Source organism: Pleurodeles waltl, chromosome 10 (genome assembly GCF_031143425.1).
Source record: "Pleurodeles waltl isolate 20211129_DDA chromosome 10, aPleWal1.hap1.20221129, whole genome shotgun sequence".
NCBI lineage: Eukaryota > Metazoa > Chordata > Amphibia > Caudata > Salamandridae > Pleurodeles > Pleurodeles waltl.
The window spans coordinates 913,242,247-913,265,958 of NC_090449.1; the positions used below are offsets into that span (position 1 = coordinate 913,242,247).

At 44.9% G+C, this 23,712-nt stretch overlaps 1 protein-coding gene across 1 annotated transcript in view; it reads right to left on the minus strand.

Annotated features, from left to right (window-relative positions):
- The window catches only part of LOC138262020 (ATP-dependent translocase ABCB1-like), a 1,142,744-nt gene that overhangs the window by 1,016,838 nt on the left and 102,194 nt on the right, over positions 1–23,712 (minus strand). The window lies entirely within an intron of this gene.

The following is a 23,712-nucleotide window of genomic DNA, read 5'->3' on the forward strand; positions in this document are numbered from 1 at the left end:
CAGCACACAAACAGTAATACAGTCAAAACACCAAGCAAGAAAAATCATACACCAATTTAGTAAAATAGTGGAAAGATGAATACATTGTTTGACAGCAAAACAACAAAAGTTCCATCACAGAGTTATGATTTTTTTAAATGTTTCATAAAATCTAGCGCCTAAAAGATCAAAGCATCAACCAAGGGCATCTAGTCGAGCGGGATTGAGGCAAAGTCAAAAGATATGGCCAACTGCGATGTAGCGCGGTTTAGATACATGAGCTAGACTGGGCCTGGACTCGATTTACGTTCAGACTTAGAAGAAACTTTGAAGAACACAGTCCAGGAAGGTAAAGTTCAGTGGCAAGGCAACCAGTGGTGTCTGAAGAGGAGGAGGCCTAGCCATCGGAGAGCTGCTGGATGAAGTTGCTGTGAAGATTTCTATTTTCAGACTTTGCCCCTTTTTTGGAAGTTAAAAATATCTAGTGTGATAAAGCGGCAGGCTATGGTCGAAGAGGGCTCCATGAGACTGGACATGCCTTCTTTGAGGAGCTGTTAAATGGGATTCACTGCTGTGGAGAAGAAGTAGTGGGAGCAACCACAATGTTATGTGGATCAGAGACACACCTTAGGTAGATATGTGAGCAGTTAGGTCCTGGTCTCATTTTAGTTCTCGGAGAACATTTTGCCTGAAAATGTTCTAAGTCACAAATTTAGGTACTTGGCTGTTTGGACACCTCTAGCACCACTTCTAGAATCCAGGACTGGGTGCACACTGCCTGGAGAGAATGGCTTACTTCAGGCAGGGTCCAAGTGTGTGGTTCAATTTGTTCGAATTTGCTTTTTGTGCTCCTGTAGCTGAGAACATGAAGCCAGCCAACTAGCCCTTGGGGTCACTCTAGTACTCCTGTGTTCAAGAAGCAAGGCAGTCCTCAAGCAGCCTGGCAGTCCTCTAGGGGGTTCTAGGCAGGATTCAAGCAGCAAGGCACTCTTCTGAAGTACAAAGCAGGCCTCAAGCAACATGGCAGTTGGCTTTGAAGGGGAAACAAGTTCAGAATTTTCCTCCACAGTTGATTGAGGAATTTCCTTCTTCTTTTCCCAACCTCCAGGAGGGCTAGTGACGAAAGACTGGTATGAAGTTCTTTGTGAGTGTGCTGAGGCAGTTCCTTCGAAATATAAGTGGATCAGGGAACAGTTCTGCCCCTCCCATCATTGCAGGATGGCCCATCCAGCCAACAACTAGTACCGCTTTTTTCACTGTCTGGGAGGAATACACAATGGCCAACTGCCACTCAAATTGCAGTTGTTTAACCCAGGACACAGATTGCAGACACTAAATGGTCAGGACAACAAAATGCTAATTTTAGTCAAGTGACATTTTCAGAATTGTGAATGAAAACCAGATTTTAATATTAAAGATGATTTTACATTAACAATTCTTTAGAGACCACGCATGGTATTTCTACCTGTTCCCAACCAAAGATTACGATTTATTAAATGTAGTAAGGTAACCCGATGTTATACTATGAGAGAGGTAGGTCTCACTGCAATGCAAAAACAATTTTGGGAGTTAGTCACTACCTGGAAATGTAAAACCTAAAAGTACACGTCCAACATTTTAAATTCACTGCACCCTGCCCTATGGGCTGCTTAGGGCCTACCTTAAGGGTGACTCCTATGCATAAAAAAGGGAGTATTATGCCTGGCAAAAGGTTTATTTTGCCAGGCTGAATTGGCAATTCAAAACTGCACGCAGGTCACAGTGGCAGGCCTCGGACATGGGTTAAAGGCTATTTCAGTGGGCGGCACAACACCTGTTGCAGGCCCACTGATAATATTTAATTTACAGGCCCTAATTATAGGTTGCACCACTTTACTGGTGACACATCAGTAAATTAAATGGACCAATCTGGTATAGGCAAAATGTACCTTGTTTTAAGGGGTGTGCAAAAGCACTTTAGCACTGCTTAACAATGGAAAAGTGTACAGAGTCCTACAGACAACAAAACAAATTTCACCAAAGAAGAGGAAAATACAAAGAAAGATTGAGCTAAGATCACCCAAGGCTGCCAGGTCTAATAATTCCAAAACAATTAACTTCACCTATTTGAAAGGGTTTTGCATTTTTACATGAAAAGACAACCTCTGGACATTTCAGCATACTTAAATATTAGTCAAGAGAATAAATATCTTTAAAAAAGTGGTTATCACTCAAAAAACATTTGACTACATAAACAATTATCTGCCATATGGAGAACTTTACCTGTAGTAGTACAAGTTTTAGGAGCCTTCACCACACCCACAGATCACTACCCAAGTAATAGTAACTGATCCTTTCCTCTAAAAGTACAGTAACACAAGTTACCCCCTACTAAAGATCACAGTAAATTAGGAAGAAATGCAAATTTGGGCAAATTGCATTCTCTTAGACCGAGGCAGGTGGAATGTTAAATTGGCTAGAGTGGTGAAAGCTCAGCCTCATCCCACCTCATGACACACTGACTATACTATTCACAAAGTAATGGATGTTTGGTGTTTTATTTCTTCTGAAAAATGTGCCTCCTGTGTCATGGTGGGCTGCTCAGAATTCTTGTTCTCTAGAAATTTTTTTATAAAGCAGGGTTTGTTCCTGAAAAGCAAAAAGTAAATGACATGCAGGGGGCTTTCTTACTGGGGTGGGTGACATTGGTTGTTTGACTTGCTGGGGTCTGAATGGCTGGGATCTGAAGTGTAGATTTCCAAGTGCATTTCAGATGGCGGCTCTTTGGTGGATGGGCCACTGCAGTATAGTGACAGATACTGTGGTGATTTACTGCCATGATAATTATTATCCTCGCATATAAATGGGGTCAAGGGACAGATTGTGATTGGGCTTCTGCTCCTGCTAAACATAAATGAACGCTTCTTTGACCTCTTGACCTCCAGTGCACAAGTACTCTGAACAAAAATAGCATTGCACTTTGTAAACAAAAAGTCCTGAAATAAATAGGAAATAGAGAACGTATGCCGGAGTGTTAAATCTGAATATAATGGACTGTTGTGCTTATGTCATAATTTAAAATTTAGCAGTGCAGTAACTTTGTTGCATGTTTTTGGTCATCATGTACATGTTAATTCAAGCCTTTTCTCTGGTGGTGCCCTCTCACATAGTACCTGTCAGTTGATGTGTGTTACAAATGGTGTCTTTGGTTGGAAGCAGGTTACCCCCTGTCCAAGCAAGGACCGTTACTCTAGTCAGGGTAAAGGAGAATCACACTCAGTTAAGCCCCGCTCACCGCCTTGGTAGCTTGGCACAAGCAGGCAGGCTTAACTTCAGAGAAAATGTATTAAGCATTTGTACAAACAAACACAGTAATACAGTGAACCACTACAAAATGACACAACACAGGTTTATAAAAAATAGTTATTATCTTGGCAATATAAGCAAGACCAAATATGTCAAGAGACACAGATGCTGCAAATTGGTATTAAACTACTCCCTTTTTAGCCCCTCTCCTAATCTAATCATTGGGGCTACCATCTGTCTGAGGAGGCAGTGAATGAGGGAGATCCAGTTTCTGTCCCGAGTGGCTTACCCTCCTTTGAAGACCAGTTTGGCTGCTCTTCCTCCATCCTGCTCTGCCATCTTCTGCAGCAGTTCTCCTCCCACCAGATGCTTCCTTTGTCTCAAGACTCAATTTGGTAACTTTCAGAAAGAGTTCTAAACGTCTTTCTCTGTGCTAGCTATAATAAATTAAACCTTGGCAATTTGTTGGATTTATTATAACATTAATCTTGAAACCAAACTTGATATGTTTATCTTCTCACTGTCAGAAACAATTCTTTATTATTTTAGAATAAAGTCTCCCAATGTTAGCCTATGGAGCGCTTTGACTGCAATGGGGAAAAACAAATGTGGCTGTTTTCCCCTCACCACCGCTTAAAAAAATCTTTTATAAAGTCCCTGCTTATATTTACACTGCACACAACCCTTAGGGGACCTAGGGCACATCATAGGGTTGACATATATGGAAAAATAAGGTAGTTTGAGGCTTTGGAAGTACTTTTAATTCCAAAGTCGAATTTTGGGTTAAGGCAGGCATGCCTTTACAATGGAACTGGACACCATAGAAAAAAATGTTTATAAAATCCCTTTAAGTAATAGAAAATAAAAAATATTCCAATTGAAAAGGCATATAAAATGACCACCAGGTTTTGCTTTGAAACATATCTTTGAGATACCAACATTGATCTGATATTACAGTGTAGGCCATTAACCTGTTACTGTAAGAAAAAAGAAATACAAATATGTTTTTCTTATGCACATCGTCTGACCAGGCTGTTCAACCAAGGACACAAAAACTTGAGTGAAGCACCAGCCTGGGGTACCACAATTCCAAGTAGGCTTTGCAGTGCTAAGCTGCACTGTATTGTATTGATGTCACTTCACATGGCAGAACATTGGTGTCACAGCATCACAGCATGCTTTTTTCTGCATTAAATAAAATGGTGTTGGCTGGAATACCAGTGTGTTCTGTGCAAAAATCTAGAGATCAATTAAATAGTAAGTATTGGCAAATAATTAGTGATTGGGAACAAAGCCATTCTGATCCCTATTAATGAGACTCAATCTGTGGCAAAGGTTTCTGTAAATGTTTTCTTATTGAAATGTAATAATGTGATGGGTCTACAGGAATCAACATCTAAGGAATCTTTATCTTTTTCAAGAAAACTAACAATGTTTCTCTTCAGAGAGGCAGGAGGAGGGGATTTGCCTGTTAAGTGACTATTAACTAATAGAGTAAAAAAGGTGATAAGGTATTTTTGAAGGCCTTAAAACACTTCACATGGATCCCACCATCCATGGAGACTTAGGGCCTGATTACGAATTTGGCAGATGGGATAACCCGTCCGGTGAACTTCCAATGGGAGGTTGCTGCCATGCTGGCTACCACCCTGCCAGATCCATTACAACTTTCCCACTGGGCTGACGGGCAGAAGCCTTGGTCAGCCCAGTGGGAAAGTGGTGGCAGCATTGTCGCCAGCTCGTAATCAAGCTGGCGGCAATGCTGCTGTGGCAAGGTACACCAGCACCATCTGAATTGCTCACTGTCTGCGCTGAGAGGATATTGGGCAGGGGACCCCTGCACTCTCCATGCCAAGTGCATGGGCAATGCAGGGCCCCCCTCTGGCCCCTTGCACCTGTACTCTACCAACCTTTTCATGGTAGTGACACTACCATGTAAAGGCTGGGGGCAAACCAGACCATAATCCGCAGGGCAGCGTTGCATGCAGCACCACCCTGGCTGATTCGGACCTCCGCCACTATCAGCCCGTCGGGATTACTGATTCCAGCAGTACCCTTGTGGTCTGATCCTCACGGTTGTAATGTGGTGGTTAGGCTGCCACAGCAGCGGCAGTCCTGACCACCACCGATAGAGGACCTTAGTATTAAAAACATTTTGATAGCTTTGCTAATTTCTTTTCTTGAAAAAAGATGTCGTCTGTGGCAGCGAGAAGGGTGGTTTCGGTGCTGTGGTTTCATCTGAAGCCAGACTTGGAGGGGTCTAGGATACCGTTATCTTTGAGGTGGCTGGTTAGTTGTATGTTGGCGATTTTTTCAATCACCTTTCTGGGAAAGGGAGCAGGGAGATGGGTTGGAAGTTATTGAGGTCATTGGGGTCTGCTTTGGGCTTCTTGAGGAGGGCGCGGATTTCGGCGTGTTTCCATTTTTCAGGGAATGTCGCTGTTTCGAAGGAGATGTTGATGACCTTCCGTAGTTGCGGGGCGATGGTGGAGTCGGCTTTGTTGTATACGTGGTGGGGGCAGGGGTCTGATGGAGATCCTGAGTGGATGGAGTTCATGATCTTGCGTGTATCTGTGTCGTTCACGTTGGTTCAGGAGGTCAGGTGGTTTGCACAGGTGGAGTGTTCGGGGGTGGGGTCTGGCGTGGGAGTGGCATCGAAACTGTTGTGGATGTCGGTGATCTTCCAGTGGAAGAAGGTGGACAGTGCGTTACAGAGTTCTTGGGATGGAGGGATGTCGTTGATGTTGGCGCTGGGGTTGGAGAGTTCTTTCACGATGCTAAAGAGCTCTTTACTGTTGTGTGTGTTGTTGTCCAGGCGGTCTTTGAAGTGGGATCATTTGGCTTGTCTGATGAGTTGGTGGTGCTTGCAGTTGGCATCCTTGTGGGCTGTGAGGCTGTCAGGTGTGCGTTTGAGGAGCCATTCCTTTTTTAGCTTCAAGCAGTCGCGTTCGGACTTTAGGAGCTCATCGGTGAACCAGGTGGCTTTTCTTCTGGCTTGGTTGTCGGTGGGTTTTTCAGTGGCGCGAGGGTGTTGGCGCAGTTGTTGATCCACAGGGTGAGGTTGTGGGTGGCGGTGTCTGGGTCGGTGGAGTCGGGAGGTGGGTTCTGGGTGAGGGCGTTGGTAAGCTGGTCTTCCGTAACTTTGCTCCAGCATTGGCGGGTTGGTTGATGGGTGCGATGGTGCTCAGTATGTTTCTTGTAGGTGAAGTGGATGCAGTGGTGGTCGGTCCAGTGGAGTACGGTGGTATGGTTGAAGGTGACATGGGCGCTTGAGGAGAAGATGGGATCGAGCGTGTGGCCGACGATGTGGGTTGGTGTGTTGACGAGTTGTCTGAGGCCCTGGTTGGTGAGGTTGTCGATCAGAGTAGTGGAGTTGGTGTCGTTGTTGTTCTCCAGGTGGAAATTTAGGTCCCCGAGAAGGATGTAATCCGTTGAGGTGAGTGCGTGGGTGCTGGTGAGGTCGGCGAGGGATTCGCTGAATGGTGCTCGTGGTTCAGGGGGTCTGTAGATGAGCGTTCCTCTGAGAGTGGTGTTGGGGTCGGTGTGGATGTGGAAGTGTAGGTGTTCGGCGGTCTTGAGGGAGTCGTCAGTGTGGGTGTCGACCTTGAGGGAGGATTTGTGGGTGATGGCTATACCTCCTCCATTTCCGTTGTTGCAGTCCCTACGGATGATCTTGTAGCCGTCCGGGATGGCTATTGCGATGTCGGGTGCCGAGGAGTCGTTCCACCAGGTTTCGGTCAGGAAGGCTACGTCTGGGGCGGTGGAGTAGAGCAGGTCCCAGAGCTCGATGGCATGCTTGCGTGCGGAGCGGGTGTTGAGGAGTATGCAGTGGAGGTGGTTAGTTTCGTTCTTTGTTGGTTTCGTTGTTCTGTCGCAGGTGAATCTGCAGGTTCGGCATGCGAAGGGTCCGTGGGTGTTCCTTGGTGAGGACTGGGAGCATGCTGTGATGCGGCCGGGATTGAGGGCGTTGAGATAGTCGGCGTGTAGCGGCGTCTGGAGGTGTAGGGGTGACTTGTGGAGGACCCCCACCTACACCCCCCAACTACAACGACTGGGAGGAGAAGGTACTGACCATCCTGCACCCAGAGGGCCTTACTGGACTCACTGGAGGACTGGACACGGGTAAGTCATCTATATTTACTTCATAATCACCACACCTGTAATGCATGTACCACCCCACCCCTCCAACTACCACCAGGACCACTACCCCACCCAGGCCACAATCACTACATCCAGTCACCCTACATGCCCACAAACCCACTAACTGGCCCACATCCCTCCCCCTGTGCACAGCCACCTACCCCTGCAAGGTATCACAACGGCACCACTGCACTCACAATGCACCTCCACATCCCATGCAAAATGTTAGGACAACCTCACAATAGGTCCTTGCATGGCCCGACAGGGGAATAAACAGCATAAAATAGGGCAGAGCTGTGCATCCTTATTTGAATTAGTACATGTAACATACATGTCCATTCCTCCCCCCACAGGCACCACCACCCATGCCACCCTGACGGAAAGGCCAAGGAGTGCCAGTGCCCCGCATGGAGACAGAGGTCCAGCTCAGGAGACTGAAGAGGGAAGTATGGACAGGGAGGATTGCCCTGGCCCTTCACATAGTCCTGGACTGTCACCCTCCAGCAGCCCCACACAGGATACCACTGACAACCCTACCACCCAGCCACCAACATCAGCTCTGGCCAAGTGACCCCACAACAGTGTCTGCAGGCCACAGACTGGTGGACCACAAGTGCAAAAGCTAGAGTAACCACCTACTAACAGGCAGGATGGTGATGGCCTCAGTGCAAGTGGGACTGCCAGACCTGAGCAGGGGACACAGGCACAGGGGGCTAGGCCCAGTGGGAGGGCATCAGTGGCCCAGGCGGGAGGCCAAAGGATGGATGCTGCAGCACAGGAGGTGATCTCTGAGGTCCTGGGAGCATACCACCATACACAAGACAGGATGAGCCTGATCCTGGCCACCCTGGAACAGAGTCAAAGGCTGCAGATAGCACAACATCAAGAGACCATGGAGCAGTGGAAACAACTCTATGCCACCACTGCCACTATTGCAGGGGTGCTGCAGCACCACTACCCAACCCAGCCTGAGATCCCCTCAAACCTGGAAGCCCCTACCACTGCCCAGGACACAGACCAGCCCTCTACATCAACAGCAGCAACTGGACTGGTGGCACTGGCAGAGAACACACAAGAGACCACCACCCTTACCCTTCCAGCCCAGCACCAGACACTCAAACATGCCCTCAGACCCAGATATGGCACTGGAACACCTGCCAAGACCAAGGCCCCCCACAAATAAGTGACTTTGACCTGAACTGTCTCCCAAGTGTGCCACTGTGCTACCATCCTCACCCGCCAATAGCAACTTGACAACTTACAAGGGACATATGGACCTATACCCACTGCCACCAATAGCTGAGCCCATGTACCTAGTATGGACATCCACCATTAGCCCACTCTCTATCACTGTACAGCGCACAAATGCATTTGTGACTCCAAATAAAACACATTTACACCAATTTGTATGACCCCTGTCATTATGTAGATTCAATTGTAAATGTGAATGCATTTGCCAGTCAATTCCATAATCATAGTTTTATGCTGGGTAGTGGCCACTAGTCAGGGGCATAGTCATGACTATAGTTGTAGGTGCTGTGTGTAGGTGTGTGATGTGGATGGGAGTGTGTGCACCAAGTATCTACATCCATTCAGGTATTTACAGATTTCTGTCATGTTTTGTCTCCTCACCCCTGTGCTCTTGTATTCTTTGTGTACATTAGCCTCATCTGGCAAGGGAGCAGTGGCACCGACAAGTGGGGATACAGCGGCCAGAGTTCCAAGGAGACAGAGTCGACCTACGCTAAGGGGACCAGTGGGTTGTAGGGCGAGGGGAGTACCACATGGGAGGCAACTACCACTAGTTTAGTGACTCTGATACCTCCTCCAACGGGAGCTCCCCGGTCTTGGCAGACCCTAGTGGGCACATCCATTCTGTGTCATCTTACGCCACCCCCATACCATCACCGCCCTCCCAGTTGCTCCCCACCCAGTTGCCTGTGCCTGCTCACCCAGAAGGGTGGGAATCTCCTTCGCCCCAGGCACCTCATTCCCTGCCCTAGTCAGCCCTGCTGCCCTCACGGAGGAGGCTATTGACCTCCCGAGGACCATCTCTGTAGGGCAGGCAACCATCGTGATTACCTCCAGGGGCTAGCATCCTAGATGCAGCAATGCAGTGCATACATGGAAGCCATTCACGGTGCCATGTCTGGCCTACAGATATCTTTTCAGGCTCTGGCCTCCTCTTTGACAGCAGCCAGTGTCCCTGGACTTTCTGTCCCCCCTCCAACCACCTCTACCCCTTCCAGCACCCCACTCCCTTCACCCATCCCAAGCACACGTTCAGACAGCCAAGCACACACCTCAACACACAAGAAGCACACAGAGAAACACCAGCACCAAACTTCCCACCACAGACATACACATAGCCAACATACAAAGGCACACACAACAACATCCACTTCCCTCAGTGTGTCCACCTCTCCTGCCTCCCTGTCTGTCACCTCAACATGCACACCCACAAGCACTGCAACCTCAGTCACTGCTGCTGGCCCCATTCTTGCAGTCACCACAACATCAGACATCCAGTCATCTATCCCAGACACCACAACTGCACTCACCACAACAATATTGACTGACACATGCAGCAGACTCACCAGACCCGCAGACACCCAGACAACATTTATTTACTCTGGCAGCCTGTCTTGTACCACTGTGTCCACACTCCATCCTCCCAATACACTCAAACATTCCCAGACACCCACTCAACACACATCCACCACACCTCAACATACAGTGCAGGCACCTGCATCCACGTCCAGCACACCTACACCAATTACAAGCAGTCCCTCTACCTCCACTTCTACACTTTCCTCCATGTCCACCCCAACTGCCCCTAAAAACCTTTTCCTGTCTCGTGTTGACCTGTTCGAACCTACTGGCCCACACCGTCTCATCTCTAAACGTGCACATCTCCTTGCCCCGTCCACTCCTTCCTCGTCTAAGTCTGCCCCATATCGCCCTTCCCATTCCTGTGCTCCTTCCCCAGAGAGGAAGATGCCCCGTACTGCCCCAGGTCCATCTGCCACCCCCAGTCCCATCCCGTTCCCCCACCTTCCAAGAGCAAACCCAAACCCCCTCCACCTCCCAAATGTAAGCCTGAGCCCCCCTCCCAGATGTAAGTCCCTACCCCCCCACACCTGCCCCTGTTCCCTGAGGTGCCTGGCTGCCCCATTGATGCCCCTTTACAGTGGAGTACCATGTGCACATGTGGGAGTCAAGTTCGGGCCATTTGGGCCCATCAGCCTGTTTCTCATGGACTGGCCAAATGCCTTATTTGGACATTAAATTTTGATTTTCCATTAAAGTTTGTGTTCCCAGTGTGGCTGTTGGCACAATATGGAGATGTGGTTCATCATTTCATTGTGGGGGTGTGATGTGCACATGTGTGTACTTTAAGCAGGTTTTATTTTCCTTGTGTCCGGTAAGTACCACTTATTCTGGTGTGTATGGCTTGTGATGGTGTGATGGGTTGGGAGTGCATTGCAGGGTGGGTGGGGTGGGACGGGTGTGTAAATGTGCCCTTTTTTCCCTTGTTTACTAGGTTCCGGTACTTACCTTCATTGTCTTTGTCGGGGGTCACGGTTGTGGAGGTATATTGCAAGGAGCAGGAGTGGCATTATTTGGAACTCTCTCTCCATGTCTGCTTTGGTGTGTTGTGTGTGCCTATGGTGAGAGTTTCATTTTATTTGGTTCGTTTCCACCTCGCTTTGCATGGTGGTAGTTCTCGCCCCAGAACTGACGGCGGTCTTGTGCTTCATTATTTGTTGGGCGGGTGGGGACTTTCCGTTGATCAGTAGGCGGCCTCTTCCGTCGTTGTCGGCACTCCAATGCTGGTGGTGTGTGGATTTCCCACTGGCTGTTTCTCATGTGCTTCATTATTTGGTGGTCCAGACCGCCAGCCTGTTGGCAGGAGTTACCGTCACCGCAGGCGGAGCGGTAATTGCTGCCATGTTCATAATGAGGGCCTTTAATTTGTTCCCTAGCCATGCACTGCTTATGACCTCCCATGTGACATTACTCATGAGATGCTTTATGACATCATTTATGACATCACTGATAAAATTCAAATGACATCATTGTGACTTTGACCCAGTCTGCCATGACCAGATAAGCGCAGTTGGCACTTTGCGCTTCTATTTTCCAAAGCCAATCACAGAGTTAGTTATTTTTTTTCTTAAAGCCATTGCCTAATTTCAGTTCCTTGTATAACTCTATCCAATCAAATATGTTCTTTCATATTTTATCTGCTGTCCTCCATTTTATCTGTCTTTCATCTTCAAAATGGCCTCATTCTGCTGCAGCCTTTTCCAATGTGCTACTCCTCCTTGCCTCCAAATGGTCAGAGTCTGAATTGTGGGCCACAGGTTTGTGTTTTGGACCAGAGAGAGTGCTAGAAATTATGACATTAAAGGGGCCTAGGTTTACTTAATGTAGGCATTACTTGGGTTGGCCAGAGAGGGTTAAAGTGGCATCAAGTGCTGCCTTTGGTTGAAAGCAGTGTGGATTGTCAACATCCAGACCTCATGATTGTGCACTGTGGTTGCAATGACCTAGGCACAATGACTGGGGTAGGACTGGAAGTCCTAATAAAGGTTGGTGTGGGACCTTTAGTAAAGTAATAAAACTTTTCCCATCTACTGCCGTGGTGTTCGTCAACATTTGTCAAAGACAGAAGTGGCGTCGGCAACCACATTTTGTCCACAGAAAGAGAAATACAGAAAACAAGAAAGCTGGTTCTGCATTCCCCTGAGACCACACCATGGGCTCTGTATACCATAACAACTTATACTTCAATGTGGTTGAATTAGATCGGAAAGACTGAATCCATTTCACAGACATAGGCAACAGGTTTTTCCTCAACAAATTAAAAGACTTCACTCTGGTAAATGTGTAATTATCCTCCACACATCATAAACACAAAGGCTCTATTCAGAGCTAACCATTTTTCCCAAACACTAGTAAAAATATTCTTTGTCTTGAAGAAAAGTGTCAGCATAGAGATCAGTCTGATGCAAACCACTGCTATACTGAGCCGTCACCCTGGAGAGGCGTCTCAATGAACAGATGAATTTATTGAAAACCTCTTCTACATTCAATCATCACAAAGGAGCGAGGTCTAAGCAAAGTTGTCAGTGTGTCGTGAAACACAACTATGCTCAGCCATCACTGTAGAGTGAAGTCTAATTGGACAACATAGACTATCACAAAGCACTACCATACACATACATCAGCATGGGACATGTGTCAGCAAAGAGGCTAATTCACTGATAAATAGTACACTCACTTTAAAAACAGGATTATAGACGGATGGCATATATGAGAAACAGTACCACTCATTATTAGTATAGAAGGAATAGTATTATAACTTATGCAGTAGCTCAGTATATATCTTTAAGCCTGAGAAACACTTACAAAACACTTACACTCAATGGATGATGTCATCAGTGTCCCCGTTTGAGATGTCATCAATGATGTAATCAGTGATGTCACTGACCATGTCATGAGAGATGTAATATGTGAGATTATAGGCAGTATATTGCTGGGGGTGTAAGTTATAGTTATCACAGGTAACTATAACTGCTGAATGTCCATTGTTTTTTTAGTGTAACATCTGAACCTAACTATAATTTCAATGTAGCCTTTTGTTTTTTCAGTGAATTACTATTTTTTTAAAATTCTATTTCCCAACTACAATGTCCCTGGAACCTTTAGTTTTTTCAGTGAATTTCTCCATTTTTAAAGCTATTTCCCAACTATAATGTCCCTGTAACCTTTGTTTTATTTCAGTCAGTTTCACCATTTTTTTTATAAATTGCACTAGAATTTGACATATGAGTTCAATTTACTAATATACAATTTCACAAGTGTAAAAATACATTTTATTCATATATTCATTCTTATTAGATATTTTAAAACGAAAATGTTTAAAAGTAAGGTACTGAAACATATGTAGTCATTCTATAAATGTAATGCAAAATGGCTTTCTTTTTTCATTCATTTTATCCTCTGCTGAATAATGGGTCTGCTGGTTATATTGCACAATGTTCCACAGTGGATTTAAGGATCCGTTCCAACCAAAAGCACACAGCAATACTAAAAAAACAACACATTTAATACAGACATATGCTATTGCAAATTTTATAAGTGTATTACTGCCGGTGTGTGGGTGTGTAACAGGCTGTGAATGTTTCTTGGTGTGTGAGTGGCTATATGGGTGTTTGAGTGCCTCTGTGGGTGTAAAAGTTGGTGCAGGAGTGGCTGTGTGGTTGTGTGAGTGGCTGTTCGGATGTGCGAATGGTTTTGTGGTTTGTGAGTGGGATTAAGTGACTGTATGGGTGTGTGAATGTAGAGATAGGTGTGTAAGTGTGTGAGTGGATGTGTGAGTGTCAGTGTGGGTCTGTTAGTGGGTGTGTGAGTGGTTTTAGGAGTTTGGAGTAGGTATGTGAGTGGTGTGTGGGTCTGTGATTAGGTGTGTGAGTGGCTGTATGGTATGTGAGTAGGTGTGTGAGTAGTTGTGTTGGTGTGTAATTGTGTGTGTGTGTGAGCATTAGTATAAATGGGTGTGTTAGTGGCTGTGTGGGTCTGTCAGTGGGTGTGTGTGTGGCTTTATGGGTCTGTGAGTGGGTGTTTGGCTCTAGCAACTGTGAGTGGTTGTGTGAGTAGTTGTGTGGGTGTGTGAGTGTGTATGTGTGAGTACATGCTAGTGACTGTGTTGCTGAGTGCATGGTTTTATGGGTCTGTGAGTGGGTGTGAGTGGCGTTGGGTGTGTGTGAGTGGTTTTGTGTGTGTAAGTAGGTGTGTGAGTGGGTGTGTGAGTGCATGTGTGAGTGACTGTGTAGGTCTGTGAGTGGGTCTGTGAGTGGTTTTATAAGTCTGCGAGTGGGTGTGTAAGTGGCTATGGGTGGGTGAGTGGGAATGTGTCTGGTTGAGTGAGTGTGCAAGTGGGTGTGTGAGTGGGTGTCTGAGTTTGTGAGTGGTTTTGTGGGTCTATAAGTGGGTGTGTGAGTGGCTGCATGTGTGTGTAAGTGGGTGCATGAGTGGTTGTGTAAGATACTATGTCAGTGTGTGTGAGTAGGTGTGTAATTGACTATGTATCTGTGTGTGGGTGTGTGAGTGGCTCTACGGGCAGGTGTGTATGGGTGTGTAAGTTATTATGTAAGTGGGCATGTGAGTGACTATGTGAGTAGGTGTGTGGATCTGTGAGTTCATGTATGTGTTTTTCAATTGGGGTTTGAATCTGTGGATCTGCCTTGGAGCACACAGGGGGCTGAAGAAGATCCCTGGATCCTGCACACTCAAAAAAAGCTCAAAAAAAGCTTGTGGACAATTTCTTGCTCATGAGTGATCCCTCACAGACCCTTCCATCAGTCCCATGGGGTTAGGGTACCTCCACTCTGGCCCCTTCTATCACTTTTAATTTGTAATTTCCCCCCTGAAAACTGAGTGCCAAGGCACAAAATGGCAGCCACAACCTTCCTTTCAAGTTGCGGCCAGCCAATAATGGTGCTTGGATTCATGTATCCACCATGGTGGATCTGCGGTGGATCACTGTTTCTAGATATATATATATAGATATTTTTACTTTAATAACTCCAACACTACAGGTCAGATTTACACTTAATTCCAAAAGTAATTACTCCTGTCCCAAGATCTACCTTTCCGTCTCATTTGGTGAAATTCCATTTAGTGATTTGGACTGTAGTCATGTCTAAATTACCTATTGGAAATTACCTGGTGAAAACACTTTTGGGGACATTATCTTTTTCTAGGCCCTTGCATGATGAATCACAGTGAATCTTTACAGACAGCAGCTGAAGTGTCTGGTGAAATGTTTTTGAAAATTTCATGAAAGTTCATCAAATGGTGCAAAAGTCATTCGCAAAACAAAAAATGTTCCTTCTATGGAAACAAGGTCCTAACTATAATTACCTGTTAGCAACAGTGATCGCCACTAGATAGTTATACTGTTATGGTTCACAAAAAAACAATAGTTACAGGGATGTTATAGTTACTTTCAGATTTTACATGCATAAAGCCATCGAAATTCAGATTTTATAGTTAGTTATTTCAAGCAACTATAATTCATGCCCTAAGTAAACTATACCTCACGCCCTTGCCTTGCACTGCTAATTACTCCAGATATTACATCACTCATGAAATCTTCTGTGACATCATTGATAATACCACTGTAACATTTGCATTAAAATTATTGAAAACTGTATGGGAAGGGCAATATTTTTCCTTGTTGCATCATTCTTATGTCACCCCAGAGGTGGCTTAGAAATCTAATGCATTCTCAGACTTGTAAATCTGTGAATACATCAAATTCCTTCTGGTTCCATGGGTGCTGCATGGCAACACCCCAAGCAACTCCTATGGAATATCCCTTTTACCCAGTGTTATGCGTAAAAAGGGTCCATATTTAAAAGGCCATGAAAAGCCACACAAGGTGGCTTTGCGTGACTCTGAAAATATGCACTGGCACTCTGCGCCAACAGAGTGTAAAAAAAAATGCCGCTCCGGTGGCACATTGTGCCACTAGGGCCTCCTAAATTATGTCCTCTGTCTCCCCCTCTCTATCATCTCCTCGAAATCTGGATTCCTGGAGAACATGTCATCTTATGTACACTTTTATCTGTCTCCATTTGTGTGAAGTCTCAGCTCGTATGTAACAAATACTAAAGACTTTTTACGGTTGATAAATGGCATACAATGGGAGGAGAATTTCCTCATGATCACTCTTGATGTAACAGGGCTGTATACATGTATAGTGCATGAAGCAGGGCTCCAAGCAGTGCAGTATTTTTTGAGAAGTAGGAGACTGAAATTTCATGAGTATGACATGACCCTGCTGTTCACTGAACTTTGCCAGAACAACAACATTTTCATCTATAGGTGGCAACTGTATAAGCAAAAACAAGGTATGGCTATGAGCACCTGCTTCACTCCCAGCTACCTCAAGTTATTTGTGGGCTGGAGAGAGAAGCAGGTAATGAGAATGATACATGAAAAACAAACCTTTGAACTTGTTACATAGATCAGTTATTTACAGTGTGGAAAGGCTCTAAAGAATCAGCACTAGATTATATAGCAACTTCAAACAACACTTTGATTTATCATTTCACCAGCCATATCAGTGATGTAGAGGTCTCTTTCTATGTCACTGATATGACTTTTGTAAAAGCTGGTCAACTACAGAAGTCACTGTATAGAAAATCTAATGCGGTTCAACCTTTGCCACCTGCCAGAAGTTGTAACCCTTAAGTTTTAAATCACAATATTCCCTATGGAGACCTGCTGTGTATCAAACATAATTGTACAAGAGAAGAAGATTTTAGACCTTATGGGTCAGTGAGACAGTGAGACATCGGGAGGCAGGAGGACTACAGGTTCTAGCATTCTTCTTAGGTCCCTGGAGGCAGCCCAAGGCTCCACATCACTGGTGCTGGGTTACTGGTGCTTTATAGCAAGCTCTTCACTCCTGCAGCGTGAGACAGTGAGACAGTGAGACATCGGGAGCCAGGAGGACTACAGTTCCCGGTATTTTTCTTGTGTCCACGAGGCAGCCCAAGGCTCCACCTCACCTGTGCTGGGTTACTGGTGCTTTATAGCAAGCGATTGAATCCCACAACGTGGGGCATGGGCGGGCTGCACCAGGGCAAAGCCCGAGCCAAGGGTGGGCCCATCCTGCTCCCGTCAGCGCAAGGAAAAGCCTGGGCAGGGACACCCCCCTTAGTTGGTTAGTCCCTCAGGAGGTTTAGGGGCTACACAACTCCAGGTGCCTATTTTTCACGCTAGCCGATCTCTCTGTTCTTATCACACTGAATTACATGCCCAGCCCCACATATAATTTAAAGTTCTTACCACTGGTCTGGAGTGTCCAGTGCAATTGGAACAAAGTAATGCAATAGCTCGGCATGCTGTTTTGATCTTGTACAGCTACCTAGAACTCTATTGCACAAATTCATATAGTCAAACCAAGACTTTATCTGTATTCAATTTTGTATGCCATATCAATAACTAGAGTGCAGGGGCAAAAGAGAAAGGTATAACCATGGTAAAACAGAAAGCGATGGATGAACCCTCAGGGCAAGGGAGCGTGAAGAAAATCCCTAGACACACGGCAGAGAATTGTACTTTGGCAGGGATTGATAAGTTAATTGAGGAGGTGGGGGGATTACTTATTTATAAAGACAAACTCTATGGCAAGTTAGGTAATGAGTCTGCTCCTAAGGTTAAATCCAAAGGGTTACTTCACAAGGGAATTAGGCCCTTTCTCCAACAAACTAAAAAGGTGCGGTCCCCCAACCCTAACAGTAAGGTAACATCAAATAGGAATATCTCCCCCACTCCACCCAACTCGATATCCCCTGAAATGATAGACTCGGACTGCGTGTCTGAGCAAATCCCAACTTTATCATCTAAAATTAACACAGCAGAATGCTCCAATAGATATGCGGTATTGGATAGCACAAAGCCCATTGGAGTAGAAACTACGGCGTTTATGCATCCCCCAATAGAGATAGTATCCCTCTCATCAATCAGTTGCAATCCCTAAAGAACAAAATTGTGCAGTTATGGGATTGCATACATTGATTGGCTGACAATTTAATTAGCAAATATAATAAATTAACAACAGTGGTCAGGGAAACAAATAAACCAAGGGAATATCTGTGGGATGGGATGGGATCAATATTTGTAAAGCAACCCCCACACACTAGATCCTACCAACATGAGCACTTGGCTCCTCATGTTGACCACAGTAGCACAGCCAAAGAAGATTTGACTGAAATTAGGAATATAAGAGGCAATATATCCATCGGTCAAGTCAATTCACATAAGGAATTGACAAAAAGCAACCCACAGCATGACCAGAGGAAAACTTACTCGGGAATTATCCACATAGCCAACAGAGGATTGGGGAAGAATAATGGAATTAATGATAAATATGATATCCATATGATTAATGTTCCCAAATTACCATCGGAAGGAAAGGAATCACAAGAATCGCTTACTAACAAAGTGATCCACTGGATAAGACATTCTAGGGGCTGCAGGTCTGTTATCAGAGAAGATATGTTGTATGCAAGGTGCTTTAAGAATACAAATAGTTCCCATGACACAATAGGGATAAAACTAAAGTCTCAGTATTTGGTGGTGGGACTAATAGCGCTCAAACTGAGATTCTGAACACCAAACATGTCACAAATGAGACTCAAACTTAGTGAATCAAATGAAATTAGGTCTCTAGATGCCCCCAATCTTGCACAAGGCTGGATTGATGGACAACAGGAAGGTGATAGACAAGAGTTAATTACAAGTAATGTAGGGCCTGCACACAGGGAAATCTTAGGAAGAGAGCAGGGAAGTATGGTAAGCTTGAAGACCATAAGCCATGGTGAAATTCCCCCAGAGGTTATCCCAAATCTTGAAACAGATCGGCCTTGTAAATTGTACTTGGAGAACCAGATCAAAGATAAAGCTGCTGACGATAAGGGAATGCCCATGGTAGAAGCTGATTGCATAAGACTACTGTCCTGAAAAGTTGCTGGGATAAAGGCTAAGCTTGCAGAACCTGAATGGGGAAACTTTATAGATTCACATCAGATAATACTCCTACAGGAGACATGGGCTATCGATCAAATCCATAGGCCTGGATTTATGACCTTTACCAAAAATGCCATCCCCTTGCCCGCAGGAAGGGCCTTGGGGGGGGCCTCCTGATCTGGTTTCGTCTGAACCCTTTCCCTTCAGTAAAGGTTGTTCACTTGGAGAGTAGTGATCTCTTAGGCATAAAAATATGCATATCCACCAATCGAGGCTTCAAGTATGTGGGCATAATGGACATATATGTAAGATCTGTTTCATCAAGCTGCTTTTCTACCACAGTTGACCAATGTTGGAAAATGGGTTATTGGTAAGGGCAGGTAAGTACCTACACTTAGCAATAGGCCACTAACCTCCACATAGGTCCAGATAGGTCTCAGTAAATTAAAGCTAGCTCAACCCTTGGTAGCTTGGCAACGAGCGACAAGGCTGAACTTAGGAGACAGAGTGTAAAGCATTCAAATATCACAAAACTGTAATTAAATAAAACACAGGAAACAGTTTAAAAATCCCAAATCAATTTATTAAAATAGATTATATTTTTATCTTTAAAATGACACAAAAAAAATAAAATCGGATAAGGGGAACTGGAGATATGAATTTTTTAAGAATTATTGTTTTCTAGCGCATAGAAACAAAAAGCGCCGATCTGGTCATCTGGTAGCACCTCGACCTGGGCAAAGTCAAAGTTTAAGGCCGACCGCGATGGAGCCCAGTTCGGCTACAGCACGTGGGAGGCCTCGGTTAAAAGTTTACCTTAGGACTTAGTCGTTTTTCTGAAGATTTTCTTCAGCTGGACGAACCTGCAAGTCCAATCCGACCTCCTGGAACTCTTCCTCGGATACGCTTCGGGGGAGCCCTCGGTGGAGATTGTTACCTTCGGACTTAGTTGTTTTTTTGAGGTGAAAATCCTTCGGCAGGGGCAAACCTGGATCTTGATCCGACGTCCTTGGAGCCCTCCTCGGATACGCTGGCTGGGAGGTCCCGGTCAACTTCCTACGTTCTGACTTAGTCTCTTTTATGGAGATTTTCTTCAACAGGACAAACCTGCAAGTCAGGCCGGGTCTCGGTTGAGGTGAGCCGGCTAGAGTTTCCGCGGAAGGTCGGTCCCCTATGGAGCTTTTTTCCAAAAGTTCTCCAAAGTTCTCCAAACTTCTGGATCTTCTTCTAGGTGTTCTTTTAAGGTTCTTTTGGGGTCCACAGCTCACCCCAAGGTTCCAGAGGCTCTGAGATGCTCCTTCGGTGTGGACTACAACTCCCAGAATGCACCTGGCGCAAACTCCTTTTTGGCCACTGGACAGTGGTCAGCTGGTTGGTTTCTTCAGAAGTTGGTGCAGGGGACCCTGGTTAGCAAGTTTTCACCTGTTGCAAACAGGGAGTCCCTCCTTGAACCAGTTGAAGCCAGGCAAAGTTCTTCTTGTGGTGAAGTCCAAGTGTGCAGCTGGTGCAGTCCTTCAGAGTGCAGGGTCCAGGTGCAGGCCATGGGTCCAGCAGGGCAGTCCTTCTTCTCCTGTAGTTCTTCCTTGTTGGAATCTGATGGGGATCTGAGGTGTGGGTGCAGCTCTATCAGTTTTATCCCTGCTACTGGGTGAAAAACAGGGGGGCCCTGGTTCTCCATTCAGGTGCAGGGTTCTTCCCCCCTGTGATGACAACTTCCTGGGAAGTGTGGCAAAAAATAATCCCAGGGAGCAACATTCCTCAAAAATCCATCATGGCTAAACTGATTTTTGGAGGTTACATCTGGCTGAGCCCATCCACTGGTGTGGCTAAAAATCCTAAACACACCCCCCTCCTGCCCTCCCGTAATCTAATCAAGGGGGCACCTAATTGTCTGGGTTTGCAGGATGTGAGGGTGTTGCTGGGTTGCTCCATATGTCCTTTTCTGCCTTTGAAGACCAGTTTGGCAGCCCTCCCCTTTCCTGAATCACCATCTGCTGAGGGGAGATCTCCTCCCACAGGCACATCTCTTTGTGTGGAGCCAGGCCACTTCACACCTCATCAAGCAGCTTGGCCAGGCTGTCAGAGGCTGGCCAATCAGAGCACAGCAGCAAAAACACTGCAGGGCTGAAGTTGGCAACTTTTCAGGTAAAGTTTAAAACTCTTTACCTGAACAACTTATATTAAATCCAACAACTGGAAGATGTGGGATTTATTATAACAATTAATTTGATACCAAACTTCTGGTATCTGTTACTTAAGGGGGCTTTTAAAATTAAAATAAAGTCTCCCCATTCTAGCCTATGGAGGCCATTCAGTACAATGAGGGAAACACGAATTTGGCTGTTTTACCTCACCAGGGCTTATAAAACTATTTTTATAAGGTCCCTGCTTATAGTTACATGGCACCCAGACCTAGGGGCACATAGGGCACACCTTAGGGATGACTTATATGTAAATAATATGGTAGTTTAAGACTTTGGAACTGCTTTTAATTCCAAAGTCGATTTTGCATGTAACTTTAATTTAAAAGCAGCCAGCAAGGCAGGCCTGCCTTTAAAATGACACTGGGCACCTCAGAAGTGCACCTATGGTTGCACACCTATGCCGGGGTCCCTAAACCTACATGCCCTACCATATACTAGGGACATATAGGTAGGTTGACTTAGCCAATTATAATTAGCCTAATTTGCATACTGATTTCATACAGAGCACAGACCCTGGGACTGGTTAGCAGTACCCAGGGTACCATCAGAATCAGGAAAACACCAGCAAAAAGTGAAAAATGGGGCAAAAAGTTAGGGGGCCTCTGCATTCAACCCTGTTATCTCACAGTTTGTATACCTATTTCTGCATACTAGTGTATATAATTTTTGTTTTACTTACCTCCTAAGGGAGTATAGTCTTTATTGTATTTTTGGTATTTGTGTCACCAGAATAAAGTACCTTTATTTTTGTAACACTGAATATTTTCTTTCATGTATGTGAGTACTGTGTGACTACAGGGGTATTGTCTGAGCTTTGCATGTCTCCTAGATAAGCCTTGGCTGCTCATCCACAGCTACCTCTAGAGAGCCTGGCTTCTAGACACTCGCTACATTTCACTAATAAGGGGTAACTGGACCTGGTATAAGGTGTAAATACCATAGGTACCCACAACACACCAGTGTAGCCTCCTATATATATATCTCTAAGTCCAATCCACTTTCTCAAGAAAGAAATTATAATGGGCACTCACTGGGCATGCAATTAATATTTAATTGACTACGCATTTCGGCACCTGGCCATTTTCAATGTCAGTGACAATATATGCAAAAAACAACCTTTTAAATGAATCCTGTGATTTAAAACAATCAATTAAAATAAAAAGAAGTCTTGGTGCAGTCAATCAAACTTAGTGTTACTGATACATGGCAACCATAGTAAATATGTGTAAATACATTGGTCCCACTTCCTCCACTTCGAATTCATTAACGTAAAATGATTACCACTATGTATTGTATAAATATATATCAAGATGTCAATTCATTAGAATAATATAAGTCCTCAAGAAAAGGATTATAATAATTATCTTCATGCAAATGAATGGCATACGCTAAATGCAAAGTTAAATTATACTTGTCACTATGAATGTGGTAATTCAATATATGTATTACTAGTTTTTTCTTCCCTGTTGCACTATTATGTTCACTGAATTTACATCATAAACTTACTCATATGAATATGAGTTGATTGATAAAGCCAAGCAAAATTTGAGGACAAGGAAGGAGAGGAAATAGGAGGGACAATAAACACGACAAAATTACAAGAATATATTCTTGTACCCAGAGTGGTTCATATTGAGAATTATGTTAAAAGGTTTAATAATTATAAGTTGTTCTACACAGCCCTAAATGGGCTTAAGTCCCTCTATAAAAAAGTTCCGCTATCCATCTATGGTCACTTGGTATATCAATGTAAACATACATTACTCTCTCGAATCAGATCACTGATGCACTGCCTGCCCTGAATTCACCTCCATCTATCTTAGTGAATACTTATTTTCCTAGAAGTACCAAAAGTTACTCACCATAATTTACCCTGCTGGGATCTTGGTCTGGAGTGTGATTATATACTTTCATTCAAGTCGTATCAATTTTAAGGTAGGATTGCCTCCCCTTTCCCCAAAGTGTACTCGGTCTAGGCAAAAGTACTGAAGCAACTGTTGCTTTCATGTTCCAACTCAGAATGTTGTGTAACCAGCTAGGTGGAGTCCTTATTATTAATGACGCTTATACCATCTGTTGCAGGGACAAATTAGGTAATGGATGATATAGTCTGAATTACAGTTCCACCGATATTTGACCATACCCTTTCTTTTCTGCCTCGGTCTGTCATACTCCTTTAAGGACTCACTTTTTAGGGTTGAGTCTGCGTCGCATGCGCTTGCGCATGCGTTTCGCTAAGCGAGACGCTTTAGCGATTAAAAAGGGCTCGGGCCCCTGTCCATGTCACGTCAGTGTCTCTCATTGGTTCGTGGGCTTGCCTGTTAGAATCTGCTTGACTTTATTGGTGGAAGGCACGCATACGCCATGCCTTTTCCGGTGGTTAGCCCTCCTCGAGCGCATCGACCAAGTACAGAAAACATACGAGGCTCGCTCGCTGTTTTCTATCCGATTCGTGGACTACTTTTTCTCTATTTTTGCAGTGCAATCTCGCTTGGGAGAAGTTGAGCGCTTTGCATAATATCGACCCTGTTACAAAGTTAATTGCACTTTTTTC